The 20,658-nt window shown below is 42.5% G+C and overlaps 1 protein-coding gene across 1 annotated transcript in view; it reads right to left on the bottom strand.

The window, feature by feature from the left end:
- The window catches only part of LHFPL6 (LHFPL tetraspan subfamily member 6), a 351,003-nt gene that overhangs the window by 152,674 nt on the left and 177,671 nt on the right, over window positions 1–20,658 (bottom strand). The gene's annotated exons all lie outside the window — the stretch shown is intronic.

Genomic DNA, 20,658 nt, shown 5'->3' with positions numbered 1-20,658 from the left:
CTTTTACAACTTTTAAATACCTACATGGTGGGGGGTAACCTAGGCTTCCAGAGCTTAATTTGTAAAATAATAAGTGCCAGAGAAAAATGTTCGCACTCCGGCACCATCGACGGCCGGAGTGCGAACACCAAGTCTGTATAGTCTTGATTTCGCCTCACGCCTCTTTAATCCAACACAAGACACTCTCTGCCTCTTTATCTTACTCTTCCAGTTCTTTTTTCATCCATGCTTTTTCCATTTGTCACCTCTTTTCATTGTTCTCTTCCACCTTCTCCTTTCCTTATGTCTTTCTAACTCTTTTGCTGTAAGTCAAAGTTTGATGAGGAAATGGGTGGCGTGGGTGACACCTGCAACCCCCAGCTCAAATTAAACACTGGCTTTGGCAGTGAAAGCCTCTTTCAATGCTTCTAATTAGAATCCATTGTCCCCTGACGTATTGACTCAAGGCCAATTTCTAGGCCTCCCCTAGAGACGTTTATAGCCCAGCCTTGTGTAATCCAAAATGTGTACAGGAAGAAATAACATATTTAAACACACACGTCATGGGGCTTTAGATGAGCCCTCTTCATCCATTGATCTGTTCAACTGTCATTCACATTTCGTTTCTGCACACCAAATGTTCGACCAATTGGTACATCGCCGGTTGCACTCTACAAAACCACAAATATAAATAATTAAAATGAAAATGATGATTAACCAAACACACATCAAGGTACAAGTTTTGTAATCCCTAGTTGGGAGACCTCAAACTCTATGCAGAACCTTTTAGACATCATAACATATGCATTAGGTTTACAATAGGGGTCCAGAGTTACTAGTACCAGTAGCATCCGGAATTCCAGATTCATGAGTTGAATCTAAATGGGGAATAACTGGAGATGTTGGTACTACCACATCAATGTCTGCAAATTATTCCCAATTTTCAACACATTTTCCGCCAAGAGAGTTTGCCTTCTTTTGTAGCTAGTTTGTGCAGGCTGGCGTGTACGTCTGGATGCAGTCGCTCATAACTCCAGTTACTGACTTTATTTGAATTACCGGGCACTGATTATGAGGACCTAAGTCTCCCAATGAAAGGCGCAAGAAAGCAAAGACAGATGTTTCACCTGTCGAGGGGAAGTACAAAAGGTATCCATCACAAGACTGAAATGAGAGCTTTGTTTTTCAAATGCTCTCCTCGCCTTGTGATTAGAGCTATTTTTGCTATGTTTGATTTTAACGAGTAACAACTACACCTCACAAATCAAAACTCCGAAAAAGGAAAGTGTTCAAGGAAACTGCAATCGTAGGTGATTTATTTGGAATATCTGTCCACACAAAGTACCCAAAATTTTCCCAGAGCCAGAAAATGGATGAATATATGATCAGGCAATAATGTTCAGAGGTGTTTTTTTTTTTTTGCTTTGCAACAAATGTTTCCCAGCTTCTCTGACAGTACGTCAACACTGCAAAGCAAGCCTTTGATATATTTGTCAGCTAAAAAGCAATACTGTTGGAAATGTGTGTGTGCGTGTGTGTATTTTCTTAGATGAAAGGCTTTCGTTGACAGGCAAATGAGCCAAGAGAATAAAGATGAATAAAATAATATGATCGCCCCTGCTCAAACTCAGTGCCAAGACTATGCACTGCACAATCTCACACAAGTGCCTCGACATTTTTTCTCCATACAAACATATTTAACTTCCAAGCAATGAACATCTGGTACGTATATTCTGATCGGGTCATAAATTAGATTTCGGAGTATGCATTATAACCATAGATTTATAGTCTTTCAGGTCAAAAGTGAATATTGTAAAAGCCAACAAGCAATGGCAAAGCCAGCACGTTTCTCATTTGGGACTTTTTGGCGTTGCCAATGCATTTTAGACATTCTGTACAGCATCAGTAAGATGTGCAGCATGGCGAAAAACTTAGCGATGTGATGATGCAGCTGCTCAATTTTGTGGGCGAACACATGCTCTATTCTGCATGCATGCCTATAGAATGACATGGGTCTAATTTTTTTATTTGTTGGTCAAAGATGGATCAGTAAAAATAAGAGAAAAAGAAAAAGAAGTCGCTCAAAGGCGCTTTTAAGTTGAGTCGGGCAGGAAGCAATTTGCTGCTTGGTCCTCTGCCAAAAAATAATAAATAAAATACCGCAGTTGGGGGCAAGGACAGAAATTAGGTGTGGGTGGGTGGGCAGGGGGTAGCAACACTTTTGGAGAAGCACAACCGAGAAAGCAAAATGGCGGAGAGGCACACAAGGGTGAGCACAACATGGAGACATGCAGGAGAGAAGATATGGCCGAAGGAGGGCAACGCAGAGTGCAGCGGAGGGAGGAACGGAAATACAAGTTGAAGACAGCTGGAAAACACATGCACTCGCAGGAAGTACTTAAACAAAAAAGAAAAAAGTAGTGCCTGAAAAGTTAGCACTAGAACAACACAACTAATGGGACTATGCACCAGGAAAGAGATAAACACAAGAAGAGGAGGGAAAGCCAACACAATCTAACAAATATAAAGCAAGCACACGAGAGTGACAATAAAGCTATTCAATGGCAAGCAATGGGTGGGCCCTAAGCACAGTGTAAGTTTATAAATATAATTTTGGCCAATGAGAGAGGTTAGATACAGACCGCATTTTCCGGTCCAGCATAGGCCTATGGTGCGTTGATACGACCCGAGGAGATAGCCTGTTGTTTATTCTGTTTAAAGGGGAAATCTCTCCTCGCTGATCTATAAACCTGATTCCCCTGGACCCCAACCCCACTTCTTGTTGTTACAGTGGTGAGAGCTGCCAACTAGTAGAAATATATCGAAATATGGCTTTGTGGTGATATATAGAAAGGTAACATAGTGGTGCTATAGAGAAAAGTGACAAAGTAGTGCTAAATACAAACGGTACATAATTGTTTTATAGATAAAGGTGACAAAGTAGTGCTTTATAGAAAGTGGACTTAATTGTGCTAGAAAGAAAGATGTAATAGCAGTACTTGAGAGCAGCGTTTCTTAACCTATGGTCTAGGGTACCCAGGGGTCTGCAATGTCTAACAATTAAAATGCGCCTTTAGTGTAATACAGATCCTGATGTTTCTACCTCTTGAAGTAATATACTTCCTCTCAAGGATATATGCACACACAACATATCACGCACCTCTGTTGACATACAGGTAAGGAAAATAATCCTACTCTCTACTTCTTCGAAGTTTCCTGGAGAAGGGACTCTGCTTCATGCTAAGAGACTGTAGACCTACAGTACATACTGGGTATGTTTCAGGCTATAAAAATACTTTGTCAATAGCCAAATCCTCACGTTGGATCAAATGGGACATAGGACACTTGCAAACCGTTACCATTGCCTCTTGGAATCCAAATGGGTGGGCTTATCTCTGTGGATCAAATGACTAATCAGAAGTGAGGGGATCTAACTCATAAGGGTACACAGGCAGCAGCAGCTAGTTGGCGTTCCCTGCAACACAACATAGAGGCTGCTCTCAGAATTGAACCCCTGCCCCAAAAGCAGGACAGTGAGCTAAGACACCAACACGCCACATGCTCAGAGAATAATGACTTACACTTGTAATAAATAAATTGAGGGTCGTTATGGACCCACACACCGGGAATTCTAAGTGCAGTCTAAGTGAATGTGATGGCCAGACAAGGACTGGTCTACTGCCTACTGTTTAAACAGATTCAGCGGCTCTTGTGTCCAATTAAAATAGCCAAAATGCGTTATTCAACTGCATCGTCAATGTCAAAGTCCTCTGGCAGCTCCTGCCTGAAGAAGGCTTCTTCAGCGTCCATTCATCTGTGCTCAGTGACCTTGAGTAAACTGGCATGCATCTTGAAGAACACATTGCTTTGGGTGCCGATAAACATAAGTTATATGACACCAAGAAACTCATCAGGGATGACATACAAATTTGAGATACACATGTTAAGTTATGTTTGAGTCAAAGCAACTTGCAGGAGTTGTCCTTGAATGGGCAAAAGTTGGTATCGTCAGCCTCATGGTGCCACTGCAGCACTGGTTTCATGGAACTCTACAAATATATTTCAAGGTGGCCTTCAAAAACTGTCAATGACCACGTCCCAGGCATTCGCTCAGTTAGCATTTGCTGAAGACATGAAATCAATATGATCTGATATTCGAAGTGTTAGTGAGATGGTTCCTATCAAATGAACCTGCATCTTGAGCTGTCGGGCGGTCTTGTCTCCCCGGTATTGCTAAAGCGCAGCGCATGGTGCACTTTGACCCTATAGAGATGACCAAGTTTCATTTGGACTTAGTCTGTGTCATTTTTGAAACAGTACAATCCTTAGTTTTGTTGCAGTGTGTTGTGAAGCTGTTAGCACTGACACAAAGAAAATATATATGATGGTTCTTTGTATAGTTGAAACTAAAATCGGCATCATTAACCTATTAAACCTTCTGTTCTTTTCTGAGGCCTAGGGCCAAACCGGAAAACAATTTTGTCTGGAGCTATTATATGTCCTTGGTGGTAAGGCAAAGCATAGTTGTTGTCTTATATTGAATAGGACACGTTACATAGCACACGTTTACAACGCATGCCATCACAAACCGGCATTACAACGACCTTGTTGTGTCATTGCAAACCATTACAAAGCAAGTCATTAGAACGACTTGGTGTAGGGTGTGCGCGGGAGTTTGGAATGGTATAATTTGCTATTCCAACTCCAGTCTGTGCAACAATAAGGAAGATGTTGGATTTTAACTCCAACACCTTCTGCCCCCTACAGCAAGTCGTTGTAACGACTTGCGTTGTAATGGTATGCGATGTAAGAATGTGGTCATTGTAATGACTACTTGTAATGGCATACATTGTATCGACTTTGTTGTAAATGATGTTTGCCCTTATATTTTGTTGTGATAGTAGTGTATTGCATTTTTTGGTCTGTGTTTTTATGCTGCATTAGTGCATTGTGTTGTGGCTGGGTTGTGCTGTTGTTGTGTTGCATTCTGTTTTCACTGTTTTTTTTTTGTCGTTATGCTTTTGTTGTGTTGTTATTTTGCTTTGATGTGTTCCGTAATTGCTTTAGTGATGTCAACAAATGCTTCTACATCTCCAGCCAAAAGAAGTACATTCCTTTAAATTCATTAGATGGTATTTTCTAATGCTTTGTCAAAGACACAATATTTCTTTACATACATAACAATTGCTTTAGAAATGTTTATGCGCCTAAAAAAACGCACCACTTATAGCGTCTTATGAGAGAGATGAGAATGAACCCTTGTAAATGAAAAGCACGTTTTTATACCAGTCTCACAAGTAAGTCTCGTCCTCCGAGAAATGCTTGTGTTACATCCCAGCAAATGTAGTGTTTCAGATGGGAGGAGTCACATTTCCCTTGTTGAAATACCGACCTGCAACAATACTGGGTTCACAATATCAACTACCACTCTATCGTCAAGGTAAGTAGGTGCGGACTGTAGAGTACATCTTTACTACCTTATATGTACTACCACTCTATCGTCAAGGTAAGTAGGTGCGGACTGTAGAGTACATCTTTACTACCTTATATGTACTACCACTCTATCGTCAAGGTAAGTAGGTGCGGACTGTAGAGTACATCTTTACTACCTTATATGCCCCTACCTTGAGGACATATTGGGAGTTGATCTAGAGTCAATATTTTTGAATGTCGATATTCCGACCACAATATTGTGACAATGATAGTGATACACCTCACTGCACCTATATTGTGAAGCACTTTTAGTTACGTGCACTACTTCTATTTACAGCTTCCTTCCAAGTTACGCTGAAATAACTTTTGGAAAAATACACCAGAACAATTTATGCATGATATTTGGGGCTTTTGCACCCAGTTATTTGTTTTACTGTGCGTAATAGGGAATAACATACCAAAACGGTCTTTGTGACATATTTTGTGGATATTGTTAGTGCCACTGATGACTACCCTCAGACATTTCTCCACGAACTGGAGGTTTATACATGTAAAAAAAATCACAAATGAGCGGAATTTGCGATCATGCTGTTGAGGGCGCGCAACGCATAACCGGGGGCCTGATTTTACACTTTACATCCACCTCAAATGAGGCCCTAAGTGTAATATAATTATGGTTTATCCTTTCCCAGTGAACCACATGTTATTATAATTTGTCTATTCAAAAATAGTTTTTTCTTTAATTGCCCGTCACCACTTAAGCGATTTAATGTTGAGAGACAATAACAGATTAAGAATGTATCTTCACAATTACAACGAACACTAAGCCTATTCCAGAAGCAAATCTTTTCTAAAATTGGTTTCACAAAGGGTCGATAGCCATTTACAAAAAGTAATTAGCCCATCCCTACCGAGGATGGCCATGGCCTTCTGGGTAGGATTAATGGAACCTAAAGACGTCCACCTCTGACCTCAATGTATGCAAAGCAGTCTCAATCCATTGAATCGGCCACTGCAAGAAAACCCAATCACATTTCAGGAAATGCTGCTCCTGAAGAAAAATACTTTCATAATTTTACGTGCACCTTCTAGGCTTACATTCTTTTCTGGTGTGAAGGCATCTAGGAAAGGTAAACATGCCACTTAATAACAAAATGATACAGAGGGCTTCCTTCTTAGACGTGACTGAGCACTGCAGCAAAAACAACCACCACAATGAACTGAGAGTAACGATTTGCCCCAGCCCAGTGGTCACTGCCCTGTTGCCCTGTTTGATGACACAGTAATCGTTTTAAGACAGTCTACTCTGTCCTTGTCATTCCTCCAGTCCGTGATGTCACAAGGAGGTGGAAATGGGAATGCACCATGGAGAGATCAATAATACATCCGAGGCACCGCATACCGGCTTTGGGTAAATGTGCCTTTTGTCTTTCACTTTCTAACCCGGAATAATCTGCAATATAATTGGATATTCACAGCGCTGGAAAGGTTCCGGATCCTGGATCCCAACAGCTATTGAGCCGGATCTAGAATCTTTGTTTACATCCTCCAGGGGCAATTTGGTGACAGCAAGACAAAGTCAGCTGCCCCACACTTTGCTTTGTGTTCAGAGCAGAAACCTGCAGGATATGAGGTAGTGCTCTTAATTTCAGCTTGGCCTAACATAAATGCCTCACCTAAAGGGCCATCAGCACTCCGTTTATTTGAGTCTCATCCTGGCAAAGGACTACTAGCTGGAGCTTAAAAACCTCGATGCCATTGCCTTCGAGGAAACAAAGAAATTCAACTTGACACTTCCAAAGCGCTTGAGATAAACTAGGATTTGGAGGAAGAGTTTTCAATTTTCCAAGCTCTGTATGTACTGTAAGAAGGTCACACATATCTGTCTATAAGAGTAATGACTTTGATTTAAGTGATGTAACTATGTAACCTGTAACTCGCTGTAACCCATGTAAAGCGCTCTGTTACCTCCGGGTCTAGCCAGCTCCATAGAAAACTTTTCAAATAAATAAATGACACTAATAAACAAATATATTGCACGTCTTTATTACTATCCAAGGAACCCTTTTTAGCAATCTTAAAATAATAAACTTTTCTTTAAAAAAAATCTGTGACCTACGTTCGATGTTGTGCTCTGCAGCAGGCACATTAACCTTCCTTTCTTTCTTCAAAAGTCGGGATTCTCCCGAACGAATAGGGTATGTTGGCCTGTGTGCATCATGACCTGGAAACAGTGGTATACCAAAGATCCCTGCTGTAGAAGCCTTAACATTTAAATATTTTAAAAAGCAGGCTTCTTGCGAACAATAAACTAAGTCAGAACAGATTTTCTTACAGGTTTGTCCTTTTTTCCGATTTTTTTAGGGCAAATAATTTTTTTATTTTTTAATGAGTAAGTTGATTGTCAGACCTCGACCCTCATGACACCACTCCATGTGACTCCACTTCCTTTCTGCTGCCAACCCTTGACCCCGAATTGTTGGGATCCCAGAGTACATGTTTTCGTTTCCAGCACAGTCCACTGATTGACAGGGCGGTGCGGTCTCCAGGATGGAGCCACAGAATCAGCTCTTACAGCTCCCTGCTTCAGGAGGGAACCAGAAAGAGAACAACGACCTGTTACAAAAGAAAGAGGCACATACAAAGTCCATCAAGGTCTGTTCTAGGGTCACAGGTCAAGGGAACTGGTTGGACGCTCAACTCTCATGAGGTGGGAATGCCCCGAGGGAGGCCATGTTTATGGAAGCAGAAGACAAGAGGAAAGGTGTTCAATAGAACAACATTTCTTTTTTCGGAGCACGAATGCAGAGCCAAGCACGGGTGTCACTTTACAGCGTGCGTCTTTGTTGCATTTAAATGCTTCATCTCTAAAACAGAAATCATGTAAACGATAGCAAGCCCTAATATGCAGCATGAGCATCGAGTTACATATATTAAGCAGAGTTGGATGTAAGTCAGTAAAGAATGTATCCATTATTCCTAGACTTTCCATTTACATCTGAATAACATGTGTATGGGTGAAACGTTGTTGCATGTTGGTGGGTTGAGAGTTTGGCTTTAGTCGTGGACTTGAGGCCTCTTTTCAGGAAGCAAATGTAAAAATAATGGGAAACATAAAGATACAGAGAGATTGGTTCACTTTTGTTGGCATCATTTTGGGACACACTGAGCATGTTTTTTAATGTCACAGTGATTGCATTGCAACTATTTATAAGTGTAGCCTCCTGACAAAAGTATTATAACTAACTACTTGGACAGCAGCGCATAAAAGCAGCTTTCTTGAGAATAGCGCTCCTCCACCCGTCACAGCGGAGTCAGGCCCACTTGCATGGCAGGTATCACCGCACGAGCCTTGTGACTTGATATGTAAGACTTGCGTGGTAAAGGCATGTGTTGTAACAACGTACATCCGAGCAGCACATAGGTCTTTACAGACAGTACAGCATAGCAACCATAAGACACTATAGCTTCCCAAATGTACATGTTAACATGAGCCCTTGTTTTGTTTCAGGCACGGTCATCCTTCACTTGCCTTCATATCAAGTCACAAGGCTCGTGCGGTGATACCTGCCATGCAAGTGGGCCTGACTCAGCTGGGATGTACGTTGTTACAACACATGCCTTTACCACGCAAGTCTTACAACGCAAGTCGTTACAATGACTTGCGTTGGAGGCCGTGGATTTAGGAATCCTATAATTTTATATTCCAACACCAGTCCCGGTAACAGTAGGGAAGGTGTTGGAATATAAAATTGCAAGATTCCTTATCCCACAGCGCCATCCAGCGCAAGTCGTAGTAATGACTTGCGTTGTAATAGCTGCGGGGTAAAGGCACTGCGGTGTAAAAACCGCGTCGTAAACAATGTTCCCCGTGCTGCTCTAACGAGGCCACTATGGGCTGAGGGTGGGCGAGAGGGATTAGAAAATAGAGCCCAGGAGAAGGGAAATGAGAAGATAAGATGGAGGAAATGAGAGAGGAGACTTCTAGATGGAGTGGACTTCCCTGCAAGGCTGTATTCTTAACGATATATACTTAACTTGAAGTTATAATCGTAGGTGATATTGTGACTGGTGAATATTCTGCACTCAGTATTATGGCAGAACATGCCGCACAGAGCAGGCATCTCATCACAAGGTGATATAAAGCTTTGTATGAAGGCAATCTTAAACATCTATTGGGCAGGGAGCTGCAGAAGCAAAGAAGGGGCGGGAAGAGAGAAGGAGGGAACAAGCGATGCAAAGAAGTGGCAGTCAGATGGCATGGATAAAGGTGAGAGGCATTCGGTCCTCACATTGTTAGAAACCCATGCTACCCTGCTGCTGCAAATAATACTGTGGCAGAGGCTTCAGACATGAACAAGGCAGTTTGGGATTCTGAGATTCCAGCTCTTCGCACATTTCTTTAATTGTAGAAATGTTTCCAGGTGCATGGAGGCTTCAATTCTCCTGCTGCCCCAGATATATTATGATGGTTGGAGACAGTGCAGGCTCTGCTTTCAATCGAGAGATAATTGTTGGGGAAGGCAGCCAGCACTATCGGATATCTTTCTAGGTGAACAATGCCTCATTGTTCTTAGGTAATGGAGATAATTAGAGAAGAAACTGCGACAAGCGCTTGCCTCCTGTGAGGATAGCAGAAAAATGCATCGAGCCTTCCATTACCGCACAATTTCTGTCATTTGGAGTCTTCGTATTCAGATGTTTGAGGTGGCACTTAAACGAAGGACTGTCAAACAGGAGCATCCGCGGAGGTGGGGCCATGTACATGCTGCCAACAGAAACACTATGTGGCTCCTTCGTGGAAAATCTTTTCTTGCACATACGGTTGAAACCAGACACCACATGATGCATTGTTCTTAGGTGGCAGTCTCACCTACAGTCACAATGTTGACAGATGTGGGCTGCATCTCATTTAGTGGTTTTAGGAGTAGACATCCTTCCCATCTACACTGGTGTTTGCAACAATCGTGGACAGCTGATAAGTACTTTCAAACCAAGTCGCAAATATTTTGCTGTAACATACTCTAGTAGTGCTCCTGTCTTACTACTGTAGTACAGGAGTACTACAGGAATAAGGCACGTTTACACACAGCAAAATATTTGTGCGTCAGTCTTGTCCTTTCCGCAGGTTATGAACTGGACTGATTTGCATATGGCTGAGTCTAAACTGGGGTGGCATGGTGAGCAAAAGAAGGATGGATTTAACCCAGATCTCTTGACTGGGGGTGAATGTTTGATTTGTTCCACATTCCGTCCATCATTTGTGTATCTTTTGCCTCCATGAATTCCAGGCAAACAGCTGAATAGATAGACAGCATGGGTAGTTAAAAACCAAGATGAGATTTATTTTTAAAATGCAGGTATATGTTAACATATATTTGTATATTATACTAATATTGACTATTGGGTGTAGTGTTTAATTATATTTGGCTGCTTAATTTTCTAAAACATGACAGGCATCAAAGTATAAGTACATGTTTATCACTTGACTTAACGTGGAAATATACAGTTTTATGACTCCATTTATTCTCAAAACACAAAATAAATATGGATAAATGACACAAAAATGGCCAAAAATAAATATGGATAAATACAGATGGAAATTTAAAAAAAAATACTATGAAACCAGGAGCCTTACTCATAAGCCACAGTTTGAAGCCTCCTTAGTTGCGACTGATGCATGCTGGTACATGTAACTTATTACTTTTCTTCTGAGCGACTCCTTGAAATTTACCCAACAATCAGCTGTGACTCTGACATGTAAGCAACTTCATGACGCATGCCATTTTGGTAAGGGCTTTGTACTCAGGGTTAAGGGAAAAATAAATATTCATACCCACACATCGACTATTTGAAACTTGTAAATTTCAGTTAAAACATCTGTAGTATTCTGAACAGAAGGCAGTAAAACCACAAAACAAAGAATGCACAGAAATACACATTGCAGTAGATTCAAGCAGAACCTACTGCAATTTGCATATTTTAAGATTCAGTGTGATCTGTAACCTTAGCAGAATTCCTTTGGAGTCTGTTTGAGATCCAACAAAGCATGTTTGCTGTCCTGCAGGCCATTGCAGCAATTCTATCCCACAACTACTCTATGAAAGAGGGTGAAGGAAGACTGGGGAAGCTGGGATTCTTATATAGATTTTCTTACCATTTTCTATAATCCCAGGTCAGGTCGCCTAGATCTTTTTCCCTGCCTTAGAAACTTAGAGGGTAGATTTTTGCAATCATATCTTTAAGCAACTTTATGATACACATTCAAATTAGACTCAAAGGACCACTGACCACCAACTGAAAGTTTGAAAATGTATTACAAAGCCAAAAATAACTGAACATACAAACATCTCAACAAAAGATTCAGGAAATAGACGGGCACTAATACAAAGTTAATCCTACGCAAGAGTCTCAGACGACTTACAATAAAAATCAGGGTCAATTCTAGAAGCATTAGACATACCATTACCGACAATGTAGAAAGTCGAGACTGCATTTACAAAAAGGAATAGAAATTTGTTAAACTGTCCCTACACTAACTCTAAGGTGACATCCCTACTTAATGAATTAGCCAGCAAGAATAAAGGTGTCAGCTGTGATGACTTCCTAAGAAGTACATTCACCTTCCAATAAGTTGCTTCAACTTCTGAGCTCATTCTAAGATGCTCCTTCTTACACCTTACTCTGCCTTAAATTCACAAACTACCTACATCTTGCCTTTCCCAAGCCCTCTCTCTAGCCCCTAGTCTACTCTCTGCTCTCTGGTCCGGACTGCCTCTCCACCCTCGGGTGCTGTCCCTAATACAAAACCCCAAAAACAGTCAACACGCCCAGAGGTACGCCCCTCTGGCAGGTACAGATCTTCGGACTTTTCCACTATGGTACCTCTCCATCAGGCGTCCGTTGGTGTGTCCTTGGGTCCCAGGCACCTTCTCCGCTGAATGTTGCACTCTAAATTCCTTGTCAGCGTCTCTGCACTCGCGCCCACTATCCTAACTCCTAAACAATGGACCCTTCTACCTAACAAGCCTTATGGCCTTGCACCTGCAAGCTACAATACATGAGACCATCCTTACAACCTTCGAAGTTACATTTTAATATTTGCTGAGGACAGCTTTTCCCAAGTGAGAGAAATAATTTCTTTTTTCGACTAAGGCTAACCAAAGAAAAATACAGTTAGGCCTCTACTGGCTTCAGCAGGTCCCAGGCCGTTGTACTTTGAAACACATTTTTAACATGACATGACATTACATTTTATCACTAACACGTTATTATTCACCATTAAACCCCATGTTAATCCACTCATTAATAGGCACATGTATTATTTCATTAGGGCACATCATTGTTAATACAACATTTCACATATGATTACATTTCTACATTATGAAGCATCACATTTTCATTAAGGCACGTCATTAGTCTCGAAACAATAAACACATCACTACATGTTGCACTGATTCTCGGCCTAATGTTACATTTCTAAACTATATTAGTAAAATCCTCCAAATATGTGGGTGCTCACTACTCGGGATTATGGTGCACCCCTACAAATTTTTCAAAATAACATGGCGCTCTCTCAAGACCAACACCTGGGTTTTAAGAAGAAACAACACAATTTCCTACATAATTAATTTGTGCTTGTTTTATGAGGCTAAGAGGTAGTAACCCTAAACCAAGGCCATTTTCGACTGTCTCTTCTCTTATGCTCTCATTTGTTTCTCATGATTAATAATGCAAAAGAACTAAAGATAAGTAGTTACTATGTGTGCCCAAAAGCAGATATTTTACACACAGTGGAGGGAGTGGGGTTTACTATTAAGGCTCTGATGGTGCCATTCTCAATGAAAACCAACCGTAAGTTAAGTTGATACTATTTGCTTAAAGAGGACACTGATTTATGCATGAGAACTATCAGTGAATTTGCTGTGTAGTGTCCAAGTTGCAGTTCTTTATATATGCTCTTGTGTAAAGCATCTTTTTATAGAATGTTTATTTTGAGGTGATACTTTTTTATCTTGGTCTTATGTTTATTTACTTTTCTTCATTTACACTTGTAAATGTGGTTTTACTATGCGTTTTTATGGCCAAACTGGCCAAATAAGGTGTTATTGAAGGACTGACTGCCAATTTGACAATATTTAAAAACCTACTTTTAAACAGCCGATAGTAAATTGAATCCAAAGGCTCAGATATGGTTTTGTTTCTCATGATGCTCAAATCAGTTAGCTGATCAATCACCAATCCCTCACAAACACAGTGGGACCATGCCCTCTTCTGTTTCATTCTATTGCAAAAGTTGTAGATTAGACATGAAGCATGGAGCAGGGTGGGGTGATTCACAAAAGCATTTATGAGTATGGGAAGTATTTGTGCTGCATTTCTCTTTTATGTACTATTACATTTCTTTGTCAATTGACCACAAATAAATCAAAATGGGAAGATTCATTAAAGAATTCATATACATATAGTCCAAACAGAAAGGACTGTGCCCTCTTTGAACTTTTACAGGTAGGGAGTTGGACATTTCGGGACCGATTAACAAAGGCACGTAGGAGTACGTAAAAGAGTATATATAAGGAGTACTATTTGTGTACTACAATAAACCTTTGAGAATAGGCCATGTAGCGTTTGATTGAGCTGGGCAGTATCTTTTATCTCACACCTTGAGGATTCCGCAGAGATAGAGCCATTAGGGTTTTTTGCTCGTACCTTAAGCTCAAAGAAGGCTAGTGGGCTCTGAATCTAGAAGTGGACCTCTGAGGCAGCCTGCAATCTTTTGGCCCTGGTCTTTTCCACCTATTTTCCAGCAGCGCTTGTTAAAATGTTGCCACTGCTTTGTCGCTTACAGATTATAGACTACTCTCATCAATTCTCTTGTATGTTGCAAATTGGAAAATGCCGCCTTAACATTTCCACCACCTTTGCTGGACAACCATCTGCCCCCCTGCCTTCCAGTGAAATCAATTACCCGCCTATCAAAGTATCAATAAAAGAGACAAATGCTCTTTTTATGGTGGCTACATCTCTGGCTAAAAGAATTCCACCCCTGCTCGTACATCACTGTGATTGCCTCTACAGGTAATTAGGTTAATGATGTGCATTGTGGCCTCAATTACTAAGTGCCTTAGATCATGTAATGTGCCTTAATTATGAGCCGTGGGGAGGTCGTAACCTCAATCTCCCACCCCAAAGTTTAGGAGGGAGGAAAAGGTGACTGCCAGGGAAGTTTTGGAGATTCCTTATGATAGAAACGGTGAAACCCAAGTAGACTGTCAGCGATGAAGAATCTCACGTTGTAATTGGACGAGGTCCTTTAAAGTATATTAAAGAGGCTAGAATTATTTGGTAAGACTTGGTGAAAATGCAATATCCCTATACATATCAGGGAATGTTCCTAGTTAACGCTTTCCAAATAATACAGAAGAACTAGACAATAATACAGTATATGATGCGCAGACATTATGTGGGAGTGCATACCCTTTCAGTATTCCAAATTGAGGGTAGGGGGGCCAAAATGGTATTATTAAATTTGTGAAACAGCCAAGGCCCCTTACATAAAATGTGTTTTTTTTATTATTTAAAAGACTCAGATTGTATATCTCTATAGAATGTTTGGGTGTAGGGCAGAGGGGACGAGTGCATGGAACATAAGACTTATCTCTAAGGATATGCCAGGTCGCTGATTACACCCCTGTATAAGTGCACGGAGTGTGCCACTACATAGAATGCTGACTGCAAGTTTCCATGATGCGAACACTGAGAGCAACATCATCAGATCACCATGGTATGTGTTCTTCTATCAATCTTACATTGTCTATTTCTTTAAGTGCCAGAAACGTCTGCATGAAAGGGTTTAACTACAGCAGGGCACAAACCATATCTAGAACCGCACGTTTTATAGGCGCAAATTTACTTGAATGCATTTACCCATAGGAATGTCTGTCCCAATGCGCAAATGAAAGCGTGCAACAGAATACTGGCACATTTGGTATTCAGCAGTTTTAGGCAGACATATTCATGCACATGAGATTGTTGGTGATAGATAATTAGGGATTTGGTGCCAATGGCTCGCAGACTTAATCAGGTTATGCACCAGGGGTAAAAGTGAATGTGCACACCTACAGATGGAACAGATCAGACAGGTTGTTCTAGACATATTATGTGAATTCTGCCAGTATCAATTTTGCACTGGGCAACCTTTTTTGAATTTTAAGCAAACACTTGGAATAGCAGTAGAGACACCATAAGACCCGCTGCTACACTATTCTCTGTATCTATATGGTATTTCTATAGCAGGAACATCGTCAACGGACAATCACGTCTAGCAAAACTCAAATAGATTAGCAAAAACAGAATATTTCCGTGAGAGGACAAACTGAACTTTATCAGAAGTGCGACAAAAGAAACTGCTTCACATAATGATACAATGAACATAAAAAGCGATCCCCATGCTTGCATTTCCTGGTTCGATCGAACACCGCGAAGCATTTCCAATACATCAATACAAGGAAGATATATGGTTGTACATTAGATTCAAACCCTGCAGGATAAAAGGCGAGTATATTGTGTCGTGGCAACTATTCGCTGTCCATTGGCCACTGCAAAGAGGTAGAGTTACCGCTCTGACATATGTGGGTGACGGTAACTTGCAAGGATTATTACCGTCTACACCAAAGCTGTTGCTGCTAGCAAGATACTGCACGTTGTACACGAGTCCATGTATAAATACATAAAAAAATGAAAAATGATGATGAATCAGGGAAAACACCGGGGGTAAGGGAAAGCTCAAATGTTCTCCTTCTCGGCTTGCGGTGATTAGATACGGCAGCTACCTAATGCTGTGAAGGAGCACAGCCAAACGACCACTACTACGTTTATAGTTGTAGGTGTATTGGGACAATTTGAGTAACTTTTTTTTACCAAACAAGAACAGCCCACTTAGTTTGATCACATTTTCCGGTTAAGCAGGACCAGCTCATCTGTTCAACCAGTGCAGTGGGTATCTAGCTTAATGTATCATTCCCTAGAGTCACTGGCTGCCATATGTGGAAGTGAAGATCTCGACCATACATATAGCACAGTGGTGCAAGCCGTGGGACCACAAAGGCTAGTAGGTGGGGGATCTACTGGTGTGGAACGGATTCGGGTACAAATTCATTAAAACCTCCTCTAGCCCCCTTTATAATCTGCTCCAGGAGCGGGTGCCATGCTCGTCTCATTCAAAGCAGATCCATATACCGCAAGTCTATTGATTTCACACTATGGGCATTATTGACCACAGTTGGTTAAACCCATGAAAATAAATTGCAGGCAAAGGGGGCATTAATAATGTCCTGTCGACCCCTGGACGAAAATAAACCTCAGTGGGTGCAGATGGGGTGTGGGAGGACGGGGAGGAGGCTTCACCATTGGTAAGAATTAAAAGAGGCCATCCAGCGAATGACGTCACAATACATCTCAAAACCCAAGAAGACGTCATCAAATAAAGCACCATTCTAGAATGCCTACTGTTGGTGACTGTCAGTGATGTAGAACTGGGTTAAGATAACTGTTCCTTTCCTCTGCGGAGGGGTCGCCTTTGATTATAAAAATAATGGTAGCATTGGCATTACTAAAAAAGAGGCTGTTGCCACTGTGGTGGGGTCAGAATGATACCCTGCCATTTTTTGTTGTCCCCACGCACAACCCTAAGAGTGAGCCTTAATCCCAAGTACACAGGCTAGCTGGGGTCTCGACATTCAGCACCATTCAGTGAACATACGACTACAAATCCCAGAAATCAAAGCAAAGACACAGACGAGCTACTCGCCGGTGGACCTGGGAAACTTACTAGCTCTGCATCACTCTAGTTAAAGGGGCCATTATCTCTGTTGTACATCAAGTCTGCTGAGTGCACGGTACACCAATGTTACTTACTATGTTTCTTTTCTTTTTCTGTATGAAAATAAAAAATGGTTGAACAAAAAAAGGGCCATTATACTTAATGGCGAACCAAGTCTAACTGTACGGAAGGGAAATTGAAAGCTGCAGAGAGCAAGACAGAAATGGATTCGCTGAAAACATCTCTAAAATTAAATAGCGCAATGAGCTATTATTTACGAAAGGCATTTCAAATCGGTAGAGAATTAAAAACCGTGTCCGCCTTGTAATAGCTTTCACGTATGAGTGCGCAGTTTTACAACCTGTAATAAGAGCGGTGCCGATTGACTGCTTGGCCTGCTCGGGGGTGGGGGGCGCGGGGTTAGCTGTGCTCGTCACCTTGCGGGATTCCACATGATTTGCAGCGATCTGGAATTTCGCACCGAAGAACACTTCATTACGCCTTGCCACCCGCTAATTAACAAGGCTCCTGCTTCCTGGCGTGCTGTTTCAAAGGCGCTCTGTAATACTGACAGCTTTTTATAGAACGAGCAGGGCACAGCCAGAGAGGGGGAAAGGTGCGACGGAAACGTGAGAGTTCTCACAGATAATCTGAGCAGTGTCAGCTGTGTGATTATAACAGCTCCGGTTTCCTTTCTCGTCGACAGCACGTGAAGAAAGTGATGAGCAGGGAGGCAGGCAGGCAGGCAGGCAGGCCAATGAAACATGGCCTTGCTTTGGCAAAGTTTTCTTCCAAATTTACTAGAGCCTCTAAAGTTCCACTCCGTTAATTCAGTGGCGTAACAGAGGCCCTGTAGAGGGCGCCACCCTAGTGGCGGTTCATTGTGGGAGTGCTGCGGGCGGTAGGGCGGGTCGGGGGAGTGGCAAGGTGGGGGTAGTAAACTCTGGCATACGGCGGACAGGGCCAGACTGGCCATAGCAGGCACCAGGCGTTTCCCCAGTAGGCTGCTATGGTGGGGTCCGGTTTTGTTACCGGGGGTCGGCAATGTCGGCCCCCGGTAACAAAATCGGCCGAAACCAGCAGTCGCAAACTGCTCACCTGCACTCCCCCTGATCCCAGGTGGGGCCAGCTGAGCAGTTTGCCAGGGCCGGTTTCTGTTCTCAGTCCGACACTGACGGCCGAACGGAGTTAAGTAAATAAATAAATAAAACAAATTACATATCGCGCGCTGCAACGCCAATGCAGCGCGCGCAATGTAATTTGTTTTATTTATTTATTTACTTAACTCGGGCCGCATGATGGAGTTTACTACCCCACACCCTGTCCCTCCCCCGCCTCACCGCCCAGCAGCACTCCCTTGAGAAGCCGCCACTGCCTCACATGCGTCACTTGCTGGCTAGGCCCCTCTTACAGCGTGCAGGCTAACTACACTAAACACTGCTATGTCGTTACTTCCTTGGACCTGAAGCGATATATGTACCTTTATTCCCTCCCGTCCGTGCTTGGCCCCTCGGGTGCATGCTGACACCATGTATAGTAGTGGCCGAGTGGCTCACTACATCCCTCGTAACCTTTACAACAAAACTTCAAAATAAAACAAACATATGAGATGAAAACAACAGGTCTACAGAATCCTGCATGGTTCATCAGCACGCAAAGTCACTAAGTTGTTACCCGGGTCTCGGATTTTCTGTTAGACAATACGGATGACCTCCTTGAGTGACTGGAACATCGACCCTTTACTGCTGGCTCTCGGAGGGAGTTGAAGGCCGCCCATGCAGCTTCATGACCTCGAAGACTGGCACTGATGGTCTTTCCACAACTGCTGGCCTCAGGCTCCCATTCACCCATGTGCTGATCCGACAGTGATGTGTCGTGTTCTGTTGAATCAATGGAGTAAGGTCCATCCGATGCCCTCTTGAACCAAGGAATGTTTATAGACACAACTAGTCCTCCTCTCTTGGCCGTGACCATGGTTCCTTTGAGTCCAACCACTTCCCACATCTCTTTTTCTAAAGGGGTTTCGAATTTCCATCCAGGATGTCGGTCTTTAATCACAACTTTGTCTCCCAGTCTTATTGCCGACTAATGTGCATTCCTCTTTCTACTTGCCGTCTCATTGTTCTCTTTTCTTTTGTTTTTGGCAGCCTCTATGTCTAAGGTCGCCGGTGCCCACTGGGAGCTCACAGGTACCAAGTCTCTCACCAGCCTTTTCATGATGAGCTCACTCGGGGCACATCCTGGGGTAGAAAGAGGACTTTGCCGATAGGCCCTCAACAATTGTTGTAGGCAAACCTCCAAATCCACTCTTTGATTCACACCAATCCGGAGGGCCTTTTTGAGTGTCCTCATAAATCTTTCTGCTTCCCCATTCGCTTGGGGCACTAGGGAGTGATTACCCGATGTTGGATGTTAAAATGGTGTAGGTACTCCTTGAATTCTTGACCATGAAATGGTGGTCCATTATCTCTTTTTAACTCGTCAGCAAACCAAGCATGGCAAATATTCTTCTCAGTGCAGGCTTAATGCACTCAAAGGCTGTTGATCTGATGAGTTCCACCAATGTGAATTTGGTGTTGCTGTCTACCTTCACAAGTGTGATACAGCCATCCGGAAAACTTCCGAAGTCCATGTTTACTGTTAACCAGGGCCTGTTGCAAGGATCTTCTCTGAATATTGGTGTTGCCAGTGGCTCAGCCCCAGTGATCAAACAGGAATGACATCCCTCTATCACCTCTTCCACTCTCTGATCCATCCCTAGGAACCACACTTTGGTGCGTAAACGTGCCTTGCTTTTGGCCAGCCCCTGGTGGTCTTGATGGGCCTACTCTACAGTGCGCCTCCAGACTCTGCAGCACTACAATTTATTGTCCCCTCAGCAGGAGCCCTTCAGAGCTCTAACTGAGTTTAACATGGCAGCACCACATACCAGTCCGAGCCTCTTTCTCGTCATCAATGAGACTGCTTACCTCTGCAAGAAATTCTTTCCACATGTGCGTCTTCAGTGCCTCTTTCACCTTTCTAATGCAGGTATCCTCTTTGGTAGCCTCCACTAGTTCCTCTATTGACAGTGCTCGGGACATGCTCAATCAGTGATGAGATGTATGAATTCATCGACCCCTCTGTCAGTTTCTCTCTGTGTCCTTTGATCTGCTGTTAAGGGGTGGCGTGATAATAGGTAATCTGATGGATTATTTACTCAGGGTCAGCATATGATATTTCAAAAGTGTACTGTTGTAACTGCACCACCCATCTCTCAATTCTTGGTTGACCAGTTCTTGACATCCCACTGAATAAGGGCACCAACAGTTTGCGATCCGTGATGACATGAAATTGGTATCTACACAGGTAAATGTGAAAGTGTTACCCACTGGTTAGCAATCACTTCCCTCTCGATTTTGGCATATCTGGTTTCTTCCGCTGAT

This window comes from Lissotriton vulgaris, chromosome 8, assembly GCF_964263255.1.
Source record: "Lissotriton vulgaris chromosome 8, aLisVul1.2, whole genome shotgun sequence".
NCBI lineage: Eukaryota > Metazoa > Chordata > Amphibia > Caudata > Salamandridae > Lissotriton > Lissotriton vulgaris.
This window is presented reverse-complemented; position numbering and strand designations above follow the sequence as displayed.